The following is a 14,501-nucleotide window of genomic DNA, read 5'->3' as shown; positions in this document are numbered from 1 at the left end:
ATACCTTTCGTTGATTGGAAGAAAATCCGCTGACTTAGTCAACCTATCAATGATTACCCAAATGGCGTCGTGATTTGCTCTCGTCTTTGGCAATCCCACTACAAAATCCATTACAATCTCTTCCCACTTCTACTAGGAATCTCCAAGGGTTGTAACAATCCACCTGGTTGTTGATGTTCCGCTTTCACCGTCTGACAGACGTGACATTTTCTAACCCAATTGGCAGTATCCTTCTTCATTCCTGACCACCAAAAGTTTTTTTTCAAGTCTTGGTACATCTTAGTGCTACCAGGGTGGATAGAAAATCGAGAGTTGTGCGCTTCATGTAATACTTCATTCTTCAGTTCCGTCACGTTAGGAATCCAAACTCTGGAGGAAAATTTGAACAAACCTTGGTTATCCTTTTGGGTACATAATTCTTCTCCCGTCAAAGTATCCAATTCTTGTTCCATAACTCCTTCTTGACATCTTTTGATCTTTTCCATCAATGCTTGTTGAAAGGTAATCTCGTATAGTTGCTCCTGGCTTTCACTTGGTACTCGAACTTCAATTTCCATCTTTTCTAAGCCTCGTGCCAATTCTTCCGCAATCTGAACCATATTCAGCTTCTCTTTTCTGCTCAAGGCATCAGCAACCACATTGGCTTTTCCTGGGTGATAATTAATGGAACAGTTGTAGTCCTTGATCAATTCTAACCACCTTCTCTATCTCATGTTCAAATCCTTCTGCGTGAATATGTACTTCAGGCTCTTGTGATCCGTGTAAATATCGCACTTCTCTCCATACAAGTAGTGACGTCATAATTTCAGAGCAAACACTATAGTTGCCAACTCAAGATCATGGACTGGATATTTCTGCTTGTGAGGCTTTAGTTGTCTGGAGGCATAGGCGATAACTTTATTGTGTTGCATTAGTACACAACCCAAACCTTTCAAAGAAGCGTCGTTGTAAATCAAAAAGTTTCCCATCTCATCTGGAAATGCTAGTACTGGAGCTGTCACTAACTCCTTTTCAATTCTTGGAAACTTCTTCACACTTTTCCATCCAGTGAACTTCTCATTCTTCCTGGTTAACTTGGTTAATGGGGATGCAATCTTAGAGAAATCTTTTACAAACCTTCGATAATATCCTGCTAGTCTGAGAAAACTTCTTATTTCCGTCGGAGTCTTCGGTTGCTCTCACTTGGATACCACTTCAATCTTTACAGGGTCTACCTTGATACCTTCCCTACTCACCACATGTCCAAGAAACTGTACTTCTAACAACCAAAACTCACACTTGGAAAACTTTGCATACAGTTGCTTTTCTCTTAACCTCTGAAGGGCAATCCGTAGATGCATTGCGTGATCTTCTGGAGTCTTTGAATAGATGAGGATGTCATCAATAAATACAATAATAAACTTATCCAAGTACTCCTTATACACCCGGTTTATTAAATCCATAAAAGCCGCGGGTGCATTGGTCAATCCAAATGACATCACCAAGAACTCATAATGGCCATAACTTGTTCTGAATGTAGTCTTGGGAATATCTCCGGGCTTTATCTTTAGTTGGTGGTAGCCAGACCTTAAATCAATCTTTGAGAAACAACATGCTCCTTTTAGCTGGTCAAATACATCATCAATCCTCGGTAAAGGATACTTGTTATTTATCGTCAACTTGTTTAGTTCTCTAGAATCAATGCATAACCTCATACTTCCATCCTTCTTCTTTACGAATAGCACTAAAGCACCCCACGGAGAAACACTAGTCGAATAACTCCCTTATCCAATAGTTCCTGAAGTTGTTTGGCCATTCTTTTCATTTCCACTGGAGCCTCCTATATGGTGCTTTAGAAACTGGTTCGGCTCCTGGTATCAAATCAATGGAGAACTCTATCTCTCGATCAGTTGGTAATCCTGGAAATTCTTCTGGGAAGACGTCGTGAAATTCTCTTACTATGGGAATCTCTTCCAAGGTAGGGGTCTCTTTCTTCGTATCCACCACATGAGCCAAATATGCTTCACACCCCTGTCGCAACAATTTCTTTGCTTCCAGTACTGAAAAAACTTCTTGTCCTACCTCTGTCCTTGATATCTGATCCTTTTATTATTGGTGGTATGCATAACAACTCTCTTTTTCTTGCAGTCAATGTTTTTCTTATTCAGAGACAACCAATCCATGCCTAGAATAACATCGAAGTTTCCTAACTCAAAAGGTATTAGATCGACAGGGAAAGTATATCCTGAAATCTCTATGGAGAACTTAGGACAGAATTGACTTACGGGCACTTTATCCTTATTATCCACCTCTATGGTCAAAGGTTCATCTAAGTCTTCCAACATTAATTGCATTTTATTCACACAGTTCATAGATATAACAGATTTGGATGCTCCCGAATCAAATAATACGTTAACAGGTACGGAATTAAGAGAAAGCGTACCTGCAACTACATCAAAATCATGGGCTGGAGATTTCTTGGTCATCTTAAAGGTTCTAGCTCTAGCAGTACTGGTTGCTGGTCCTTGGGACACGCTCCTTCCAACACTACCTTGGGTCACTGATTTGCAATTCCTAGCAATATGCCCCACTTTGCCGCAACTAAAACAGGTTACTCCTGGGGTCTCAGACTTGCAATTCGTGGAATAATGACCCTTCTGGCCACACTTAAAATAGTTGATATTTTCTCAACACTGACCACTGTGCTTCTTTCCGCATGTCTTATAGTCGATCACTGGCTTGCTAAACCTTGCCGGGGTAGAACTAACTGAAGTGGTACTGAGCCTAGCCAGGGGGAAATTCTGTCTCCAGAACTTCCTATCCTTATTCTTTCTAAATCGGCGCTGAAACTTTTAGCTTACTCCTCCTGATTCTGACCTAGCAGGTCCACCCTCAAACTTCTTTTTCTTCTCACCCTGCTCCTTAGCAGCTAACCTTTGGTCACTTTTGATCACTAAGGAAGCCTGAATTACCGAAGTATACACTTGAGTTGTAAGGCTACAACTCCACCTCCTTATCTGCTGGATTCACCCTTGTTGAAACCGCTTGGCTCCCTGAGCTTCCGAACTCACATACTCTGGTGGCTATAACGGGCCAACTCCATAAACTTAGCTTTGTACTCTGTGGACCTCCTTTTCTCCTTGTTTCAACGCCAAAACCATCCCATCTCCATCTGACTTTGGAGATAATCCGGAAGTATTTCTCCAAGAACAGTTCTGTAAATCGGTGTCCATAGAATATGACCTTGTCCTTCTAATGCTCGCGTAGACTCCCACCAATAATTTTGAACCATTCTTCAGAAATAACTAGCATAATCAGTTTTTAAATCCTCACTCACATTGGTGAGTGCAAACGCCTTCTGCATTTCCTTCAACATATCCTGACAACAACATGATCCCTTTACCTTTAAACTCTGGGGGTTTCACCGGCTAGAAAGACTTAAAACTAACAATCCTGGTTTGTCCCTTCATCTCATGCTTCTGCTGGATTTGCAGCAGCTGTTGTTAGATTTGATGTTGTTGTTGCTGTATGAGCTGCTGTTGCTGCTGTTGTTGTTGCTGCTGGAATTGCTGTTGCTGTTGGGCCAGCTGAGTAGACTGCTGACACAATAAATCTATCAATTCACTCATGGAGGGATCCCCAGCAGATCCGTTATTGGGTTGGGAATTCTTCTTTAGTGGCATTCTCCTGAAACATAACAGTCATATATAAGAAAATGGATTGCTCCAAGCAGTTTATACATATGTATCAGGAAGTGTTGCCACTAAGACAATATCCTCATCCTCAGTTTAATTGGATCCATCCTGAGTGAATGATTATAATCTAAAAATGCAAGCAACGTAAGCAACAATAATAGTAACAACAATAATAACAACACACAGGTATAAAAACTGAACAACAAAATAAAGCAGCTACTGTACAATAACCAATAGAAATCCAAGTGATACATCTGAAATCCAACTGAAAAGAAACCATCTAAATATACAAAAAACTGGCTGTCATAGCAGCCTCCTCCTACTACAAACTATCACAGCATAATGTACATATGTAAAAAACAACTACAGAACTCCTGGAAGCCAACTCTGAGCTCTGTATCCCTCTGCTGCAACCCTGGTCTAACCACTACCACTGCCACTGATAGAACCTAACTCAAACACCAACCAGTTCACCAGGTCCTGATACTGAATGGCTCTGAGCTCTGAGCTAATAAAACAGTCAATGAATCTAGCCCTCTCAATAGCAGTCTGTGTCATAGATCGCACACGGGCCTGCACCTTAGGTGAAGGGGCAGGGATGCCCTGGAAAGGTCCAACTTGTATATGGTCAAGCTGTGCAGCCAGCCCAAACTCTGCTCTCTAATGAAAGATCTATTCACCACTTGATGAACATGGTAAGGAATCGGGGAAGAAGTAACGCTAGGGGCAAAGGAAGGAACCAGAGGTCTCGAAGAGGAAGAACTAGGACCACAACCGGGAGGAAAGTCCCTAACAGAAGACACAGACCTACGTACCCAGCGAGGACAGGAACAAGGTCCAGGGATATCCCTCGGTACAAATGAAGAAACTGGTGGGGTAGGCAAATGAGTCTCCTTAGCTATAACATCCATTGTCCTCTCGGAGTCAGAACTATCCGAGTCTGATGGGTTCTCCCGGGATGGAGAACTAGAGATCATAATTGGCCACTACTAACAAGATAAATATACAGGAAATACACGATAAGTCAAGGCAATTCTATCAAAACATTAATAGATGCCAGGGTAACGCCGTCAGAACCTTCTACTGACTCTAAAGGTTTGCTCCTCTATATGAGTTGTTGACTCACCTTAAGACACAGTTCTACACTTATTGACATAATCCCTAACCTGAATCAGGGACTTGAACTTGTAGCTCTGATACCAACTGTGACGACCTCAACCCCGGGGTCAGGAGTTGACGTCACCAAACCCAATTACTAGAAATATAAACAACATGATTATTATTATAATATACTAGCTCGACCCCGAACCAAGATCTAATCCAGGTTCAAGTATGATCCAGGCTACACATTATTACAAACCATTTATTCAAAAGTCTAACACACACTAACTTATTCAGCAACTCATCAGACCGCACGTGGTCTGATACTAACTACCTCTGAGGAGCCGGGTCCTAAGGGGCTGAGACACGGTTCTGCCAAGGTCAGATGAGTCTTCTAGGCATCTGTGATATATATATATATATATATATATATATAACAGGCTGCAAGGGTGAGCATAATCACTCAACAGTACCAACATATGAATAACAAGATAAAAACAGTAATGTAAACGGTGATAGGAACATAACTATAATCAACGTGAAATCTTAAATCCATAAATCATTCGAACAACATTATATAAAGGAAAGCTGAGATAACTGGATAACACTGACTGGTATGCTTTTAACAAAACAAACGTAGTAGTGTGCTGTGTAAATACCAGAGTCCAATTTTAGCATGCTATCCACTTTTATAAATCCACTGTATCAATTACTTATATCCTTAGGGAATCACAAAACCAAATCAGATATGTAACTGATATGTGAAGACAGCTGATCAGGCTGTCAACACCAGACGGCTCTGACTGCCATCCCATTTACCTGTTCCGGAACTCAGAGTCTAGCTAGGTCTCTGACCTGCTGGACTAATCAGCTATATAATGCGCACAACCAAATTAGCCTCTTACGCCCCTCAATAAGCCTACTCTGGCCCCTATGTATCCCATATCTGATCGTTTTATCCAGTTTTCAAAATCACTTGTACCTATCTCATTTCAAAACCATTCATTTTTATAGCACACGTAAAACCGGTTCACAAATCATTTTTATTCGAGATAGGTACCTTTCAAAATTACTTTTCCCCAAAAAGGTTTAAAAAATATTTATTTAACTACAGGGGATATGAAACTTAAAACGTTTCTGTTCCTTTACGATATTTAAACAATAGTTTATTCATACATACTGAACCATAAAAGATGGTCAGGGTACTTGCCTTGCAACGCTTTTGAAAACCCTAAGTAGCTTTTATGCTGACTTCGGTCCTTGCGAAACTCGACTGGGATCTATATTAACAAAATACCCTAATCAGTTATACCGACATGCTTGCTATCATCAATCCTAATTATCACAATTCGATAGCCCGACTCGTATAATATATATACGTAATCACATAATCACATAATCACATAGCTGGTATACAAATAAGGGTAATATGTTTCAAATTATATAGCACGTTTCTCGTATTTAAAATACATTTTAGAAAATTTTGGCAGCAACTTTTTTTGTTTATAAGCCTACCATTCGATTACAATCGACGTCAATATTCACAACAAATCACAAGTCTCGTCATAGTACAATCTCCACAATCGTGCAATTATTTACATACAAAATTAATTATACAACTTATTTTATTTATTTATAAAATTTAGGACTCAGAATCAATTCATCACCGTCCACCGTTGACTCACCGAAGTTCATCGTCAACGGCAGTACAATTTATTGGTGCCCGATATAATACGGGTTTCCAAATAAATTACACCGATTAATAAAGTTTCCCGTAACAAAATATTTTATTTCATGAATATTATTCATTTATTTTCCTGCTTGAAAAATGAAATATGGATTATAATTTTAACAACCAAGCCCAATACTCCCATTCGGCCAAAAAAAGAAGGCCCAAACAATCTGGCCCAACTGTCAAGCCCAACAGGAAACAGCCCAATTGAACCAAGCAACAACAATCAACACAAACACTCCTGCACACCTCACGCGCAAGAACGAAATAAAAAAGAAAGAACAGAGTAGCAACCATCGCAAGACAAGGTCCACGGCGGCCAAAACTCCGGCCACAAACACTGCATACACATACACACACACACAACACAGAAGACACACAGACGAGCACATACATACATGTATATATATACAGAATTTAGTTGAGAAGATATGAAACCAACCGGAAAAGAACGGCCAGGAATAGCAAACGGCGAACCACCGCGAAAAGCAGAGGAACCGAGAAAGAAACAGAGAAACAGAGAGATAGAGGAGGGAGAGAGAGTAAAGAGAGAGAGATAACAAGAGAAGAGACTGAGATTGATCTTTACCCACACACATAACAGATGACTCACCCCCTTTGCTAAACAATTGCACGTCACGTGTCCAATTTAATGGATACATGTCATTTCCCGACTGACTACCCGCCGACTCTCACCGATTAATCAATTTAATGATATAATTTACGAATAAATTCTAATCATTATCGTACCAAAATAATCTCAAAATTTTATAAATATCACGAGTTTAACAAAAACATAAGTTTTGAAATTTTAAAACAAATTTTGGAGCGCTAAAATACCCGGATTTAGCGATCGGACGAAACAAGTTACGGTTTAAAACACATTAAAATAAATCCAAATTAATCTTAAAATGTCAGAAATATCCCAGAGTAATAAAACAAATTTTTATAATTTTAAAATAATTTCTGAAATAAGTTTATACCCGCTTTTAACAATTAAACGAAATAACACGCGGGTGAAATTAGTCCCAAAAATTTCCAAAATAATTTTAAAATTCTTAGAATATTATAAACTTCATAAAATATGAGTTTCGTGATTTTTGAAGAATTCTGGAATTAAATATGGATTTGACAAATAAATACAATCAAAAAATCATTTAAAGATAAATAATTAATGAAATATTGATTTATCAATTTTATAAAATCTTAAAAATAATTATTGAAATTATAAAATCTTTAAACTAATTTTAAAGACAATCCAAATATTTATGGATTTAAAATTGCAATAAAATCACTTTTAAAAGCCAGACAAAATCCTATAACTCAATAATAAATCACACCATCCAATACACGTATTTTATTTAATTATTTATGAAACAACACACTGCTGCCAAAACCATACACATATTTTATTTAATTATTTATTCAACTATTACACTTTAAAATATAAAAATATTAGAAAATATACGAGTCATTATAATTAGTAATTGTTGGGGTTGATGATCTTGAAGAGATTTTGACTTAGTTTAGTTGTAAAAGATGATACCTTGAGTTTTGGTTGGATTGATGATGATTTGGGTTGTTTAAATTTTGGAAATTATTAGTTTATAGCTGTCGTAATACCCGATTTTTCAATGCCCTGTTTTGTGTATAAATTTTGTGCTCTAAACCTCCACGGTTAAACCCCACACTGCCATGATTAGCTATATTATATTTTAAACTTCATTTTGATGTATAGATCATGTTAAACAAATTTACAGTTTCGGAGAAATGGTCATTTTAATAAATGATGTTTAACAAAACCAACCCACATTGTATGCAACTTTTAGGCTGTTTTTGAACCCCTTAAAGGACATGGTAAAATATGAAACTTTTATGTAAATAGTGAAGACAGTTAGGAAGGCCCTCGCGAAGGTTTCTTGATTATCGGATGTTGAGGTATTCAATCTTATTAAATACCAGAATGAGGATAACAAATAGTTTTATCATAACCTAAACTCATAAAGATGGTGTTGTCATAATTTCATTATTTATCTATTCATCGAAACATTTTGGGACTAATGAATGTTAAGATGGATTTGGTAAATAAAGATTAAATGATAAAAATAATAATTTAAATTATTATTTAAAAATCTTTTAAAAATGATCAATTAATTATGTAAATAAAACTATTTTCTTTAGTTTAATTATTTTGAAATATTGGTTAAGGAATCTTAATTGATATTCAAATGAAGGCTGAATTCTAAAGTATTATTTTAAATTAGCGAGTAAGAGATTATTAAATAACCTAGCAATTGTTGATGCTTCCTGGTCAAATTGAGAATGTTCTTTGATTAATAATATTCATTAATGGATAACAATTAATGAGATGACTGTTGAGATAAATAACAGTAATAATGAGAATAAAGAGATAAGAATGTTGTGATTGATATAAAAAGATTGAGAGGTTATGATGGAATGTGAAACAGAGATGTTATGAATGGATTAAAATGAAAGTAAAGATTTTTGATAATTCATGGGACTCTATTAGTGTAGGGATCATTGTATATGATGCCCTAACAGATGCGACCGGATTGGACAACTTATTATTAAAACTAGATTATGATCGACATGAATGTCTGTATCGTGGGTTAAGAATACCAAAAATGCGGTACTTCTGCGTAAGTGGCCATGTCTAGTCGGTCCAGCCATTTTCTTTCTGGCCTAGGTGCTGCCAAAGGATGTGGCAAGTTTGAAAAGTGATATTGTCCATCATACGGGCAAGTATGAAAAGTGTTCTTGTCCTGGTTAAGTACGAAAAGTGTTCTTGTCCATCTACTAGTAGTAAAAAGGTTCCTTGAAAGGACATGATTGAAACGACTGATAATCGTTTAATCATATCTAGTTGGTTGAAAGTCCCAGTCCCTCGAAAAGGAAATGTTTAAAATGTTCTTAAATTGAATGTCATCGATAAAGCTAATAATAGATGGAATAAATAAATTGTCTTATATTTACAACATGTTTGGATTGTTAAGATTGTTTGGTAATGGAACATATTGAAATTGATGTTGATTGTTGAAAGTGGGATTGAATAATTGTTATTAGATTTATATTACATCTAAGTTGTGATAACCCCAATTTCTGAAAATTTTCGAAACCCTGATGAATAGTAACTTTTACTGATTTTACTGATCGAGTAAAATTATCATACCACCATATATAGGAGTACTGTTATGGAAATTCTGAGATCGAATTAGTATTTTAGAAAGTAAATGAGTGTATATAAAGGTCGTTAGAATTCGAATTCAGGCACTTTGTTTTTTCCCAAAAATCCACTAGATACCGATGGAATTAAGTATAAAGTAACATGATTAAAAGAAATTAAATTCAAGGATTATAGTAGAGGATCATTAAAGGAATATAAGATATTCAGAAAGGTTTAGGGAAACCCAAGCGATAAGATCCCGAATATGATCCCTCAAATGATCAACGAGAATGAGAGTTAAGCGAAACGTAAAACAAATAAGTGACCAAGAATCAAGCTTGTACAAGAAGCAAGAGGATTAAACAAGTGGACTAAAAAAAGTTGAAACTACCTCACCATGGGAATTAGACATGTGGCTAGTTAGTGATGCAATCAAGATGATGCAAGCAAGTAATCAAGATATTTATCCAAGGATCATTCTCATCCAAGTATTTTTAACACCTACTTTACCAAGATCAATTAGCAACCAAGTAAATCATTTCAATTTCCAAGATTACCAAGAAGGCTTCTTCTTCCCCCATTTCTCTTCTTCACTTCGATTTTTTCATGAAAATGGATAAATAGGAATTCAAAACTAAATCTTGGCTCATTCATAATTCTCAAAGTAATTCCCATGGCTTCTTGGTGTTATAACTTTGTTATCCTAGAAGTTTAAGCTCCAAATTTCATTCCTAAGTATCTTAAACAATTCACCAAAGATGATGATAAATAGAGATGAATAGTAACTTTTAAGATCTAACTTTTCTTTCTTGATTTCTTTTGGAAGTTCAAGGTTGTTTAAGCTTAGATCAAGGTTCTTTTAGGCATTCCAAGCTCTTGTATTGTGTTACCAAGCTCCAAGAAGGTATAACAAAGCTTCCACCCTTTGATTGAAGTTATGAACTTGTGTGATTTTAGATTAGGAATGAATGATGTGCTAGATGATATGTTTTGGAGGAGTAGTTTGGATTTAGTAGCATGTATTGATCTTATGATTATATTTAATGTTAAAGTGGTGGATCTTGTATATTTTGACTTAGAATTGGTGGATTAGGTTTTGGTATGTTATTGGTGAATGAATGGTTGATTGGTTTGGTTGAATTGTTGGATTGATGATAAATTGGTGTTGTTTAAATTTGGAAATCATGAGTTAATAGCCATCGTAATGCCGATTTTCCTTAACTATTTTATGCATAACTTTTGGACCGAACACCCACTTCTAAGAAATAACCACTCCCATGCTTAGATATTTTATGATTTAAACTTCGTTTGATATGTGGTTCACTTTAATCCGATTTACGGTTTAGAGAAACGACCTTTTTAAGTAATGACATTTCGCTAACGAACCCTTACCCCTCGCATAACTTGGAGACCTTATTTAAGGCCCTTAAAAGACTAATTGGAATATGACACAATAATATAAGGTTGATTAGGCAGTTGGTAGAGTACTTGCGAAAGAGTCGCCTTAAAATGTTTATCAGTTAATTTTATGAAAATGGTGGAAACGAGGGTATGCGAGCGACTAATGTAAATCATTAAGCGTAAAAGCGAACGTTAGGATCTAAATGGATAAATTCTAGTTTCTTAAGCGATCATGGATTAATTCCGGCTTAAATGTTGTTTATAGGTTGCTGGACTCACACTAGACCTATTTTCACCACCGATCACTCAGTCAAGTTTTCTACCCGTATAACTGTTGTTTTAATGTTATATATATGCATTATCTTGAGATAAGTGTATGGTTATAATTAGAAAATCTTGCGATATATTGAAGCATGTTGATATGATGTATATATGCATGCCTGCTTTGAAATCTTGGTATTTCATTGTCAATTCAATTGTTTATAAACTGCATAATACCTATGCTAGAGATAAGCATATTTGCATATAACCTTAGTATAGGGGACCCAAAGTGAACATTTTTCTAAACCGGGAGGTGATGTTACCGAGTATATTATAAATATAGTTTTCCATAACTATTAATCGAATAGGGTATATTTGATAGTTTTGAATAATAATCAAACACTAATTTCGATTATTCAAATAAAGATTTTACTTTTGTATAAGTATATCTTTTGTTAATTATTATTCATTTCAAGTATCAGTGTTAAAACTTTTACTTCCTTTATTTTTATAAAAGCTATTCTTTTTGGAATATTATTTAAAGAATAATATTCAAATATGTTCACAATAAAACACACGCGAAAATACACGCAAGCATACGCGATCACAAGTAGTATAAGATTTAAGTCAAGTTCGTTCCCACAGAGACTAGTTTAGGTTAAGTTCAGATTATGCACTTATGCAACAATGTATGATTATCGTTCACATCTAAGACAAGTAACAAATTTGAGTTGATTAACTACTTAAGAGATTATACTAGCATGCATTAACTAAGAGATTAAAAGTGAATTATTTATATGAGAATAAAACATGGGATTCTAACTTCATAAATACTTCATTCAAAGTTTATGCCTTTAATCTTACACTACACCATATATGGTCTTTACCAACATTTTTTTTGGTGTTACAAGCATAAGTGTTGCCTTAAACTACTAAAATGTGATATAAGATAACCTTTTTTTACGTTGCAGTAGAGTTTAGTTTATGTTACAATAGATATGATCAAATTGCTATTGTAACATAAAATAAAGTGTTAGCATTGATGTTAAAACATGTGTTACCATAGAACTGGAAAATTAGGCTTGGCAGGTCAAATTTTGACTAGATTTTAGGTGGTCAAAAACCAAAATTTAGACCGCTCAGTTTATTTTTTCAATTCTAAAAACACTAAAATCAATTCTAAAATGCTCACTTATCCAAACACTCTCAAAATATACAATCTTTTCTTCTCATTAGAACAATGTTTTCTTTTCAAACAAAATTCTTTAGTCGGGTTCATAAATTTAAGCTTGCAAATTAAGGGCTTTCTTCTCAGCCGGGTTCAGAACTTGGTAACTGTAATTGGAGTTTGTAGCAGCCGCTTGGATTAAATTAGGGTTCTATTAATTAAGTTTGTTAAAATTATGGCTTTTTTCTTAGTTGGGTGTCGGGTTCAGATCTTGGAGCTTTCATCTCACTCGCTTTCTTCTCGGAGTAAATTAGGGTTTGATAAGGAGTAATTTGGGACTTTCTTCTTATTTCATTCAATATTTAGTCGGGTACACTTCTTATTTTATGCTCATATTTGTCTGTACAATTGTAATTTGTGCTTATGCCTGGTTTCAAATTTATGAATAATAACTTAGGTTATTTGTAAAGGTCTGCATAACCAAAATGAACTTGGGTGGTGAGGTTGATTTGGAGGATTACATTTCTTGCTATATAAAATTAGTGGTGTCGAGGTTAATTTCTTATTCAATTTTACCGAAAGAGTATATGTATCCTTGTTAAAAGGGTTTGTGTTAAAATTGAGACATTTGAGATTATTTGACTTAATGGTATATACAAAGATTTAAAGTCCTTTGTAAATCATGGAATTTTAAGCCGATTAACGAGATAATAATGAGATTTTGATTTGATATGAAGATCTATTCGAACTTCATTCCCATTCCCATTAACCAAATTGATATCAACATTAAAAATTACCCCGTACATCTATATTATATTTGTAGTTGCTGAAAAGATTCAAGTTTTAGCTATTTTGGCAAAATAGAATTTTTTCTTGAAACTTGATGTTGAAATTTTGTAAGACTATAAGTTTGTTAACCAAGCACTGTGTTGTGTTACAAATTACAGCTATTTGTCAAGAGGCAGGAATGCACACCGTCCGTAAGAACCGATATGTCATACTTCAGGAGGATTTTAAGAAGGGGTTACAGAACTAATATAAAGAAATCCGCACAGACTTTAATTTTTACAAATGTTTGCAGGCTCAAGTAAGGACTATTTCATATTACTACTAACTTTCATATGTTCAGTCACTTCATGCTAATCTCGTGTAGCCGGATAGTTTTCCTGAGAACATTAACAGTTTATTTCAATATAAATCGTGTTTAGTTTCGGTTCTAAATATAGTCATACCATAAATCCTTTGTTAAGAATATTATAAACGATTTTTAAGAATAATCCTTTATTTATCTTCACTTTTGTTTTTTAAACAATATAAGTTATAAAATAAGTAGTAAACACAAATATGTGTATTTTGTGTGTACAAATGTACACATAAATTCATAAAAATTAGGGTTTAGGGGTATGCTTCTGCTCGTTTGAACTTTCCACTTTGTAGTTCATTATTCGTAATTTTTTGGTGATATACCTGTTTGGTTTGTTGTTAGTCACTTCTATTTTTATTTAGTAGACGAAACTTTATCAAGTGATCTGCCATCTACATGGTTCTTTGTGAGGAAGGATTATTTATCTATATTTGTTGAATGAACAGGGTTTGGGCGAACAATTTCTACCTTTCCAAAAGAATGGGGGCTATAACATTGCTTGTGAGAGCCTTTTGCTTGCTTAGTAGATATGCTACGCCCTGTACTTGGGTCACATCAGAGGCATATTCATCTCTGTCCATTGTCTTGGCTGCAAGGGTTCACCATGGCCAAAGTGTCATTTTTGATGATTATCCGTGAAACATACTTTGATTGCGGCAGAATACTCCTCAGGATGCCAATGTGATGTCGTGGCAGGAAAGCGCTAAATAATCTCACAAAATCAAGTAAACTCAAGGTATCGATCTTTATATTAGTCGAGAATTTAGTATTTTGAAAGATAACCATCCTCCTAAAAGTACAGAACAGGCCTAGGGCAATATAGTAGATGTACATCA

The sequence above is a fragment of the Apium graveolens genome, chromosome 4 (genome assembly GCF_009905375.1).
Source record: "Apium graveolens cultivar Ventura chromosome 4, ASM990537v1, whole genome shotgun sequence".
NCBI lineage: Eukaryota > Viridiplantae > Streptophyta > Magnoliopsida > Apiales > Apiaceae > Apium > Apium graveolens.
Note: the sequence above shows the minus strand (reverse complement) of the source record.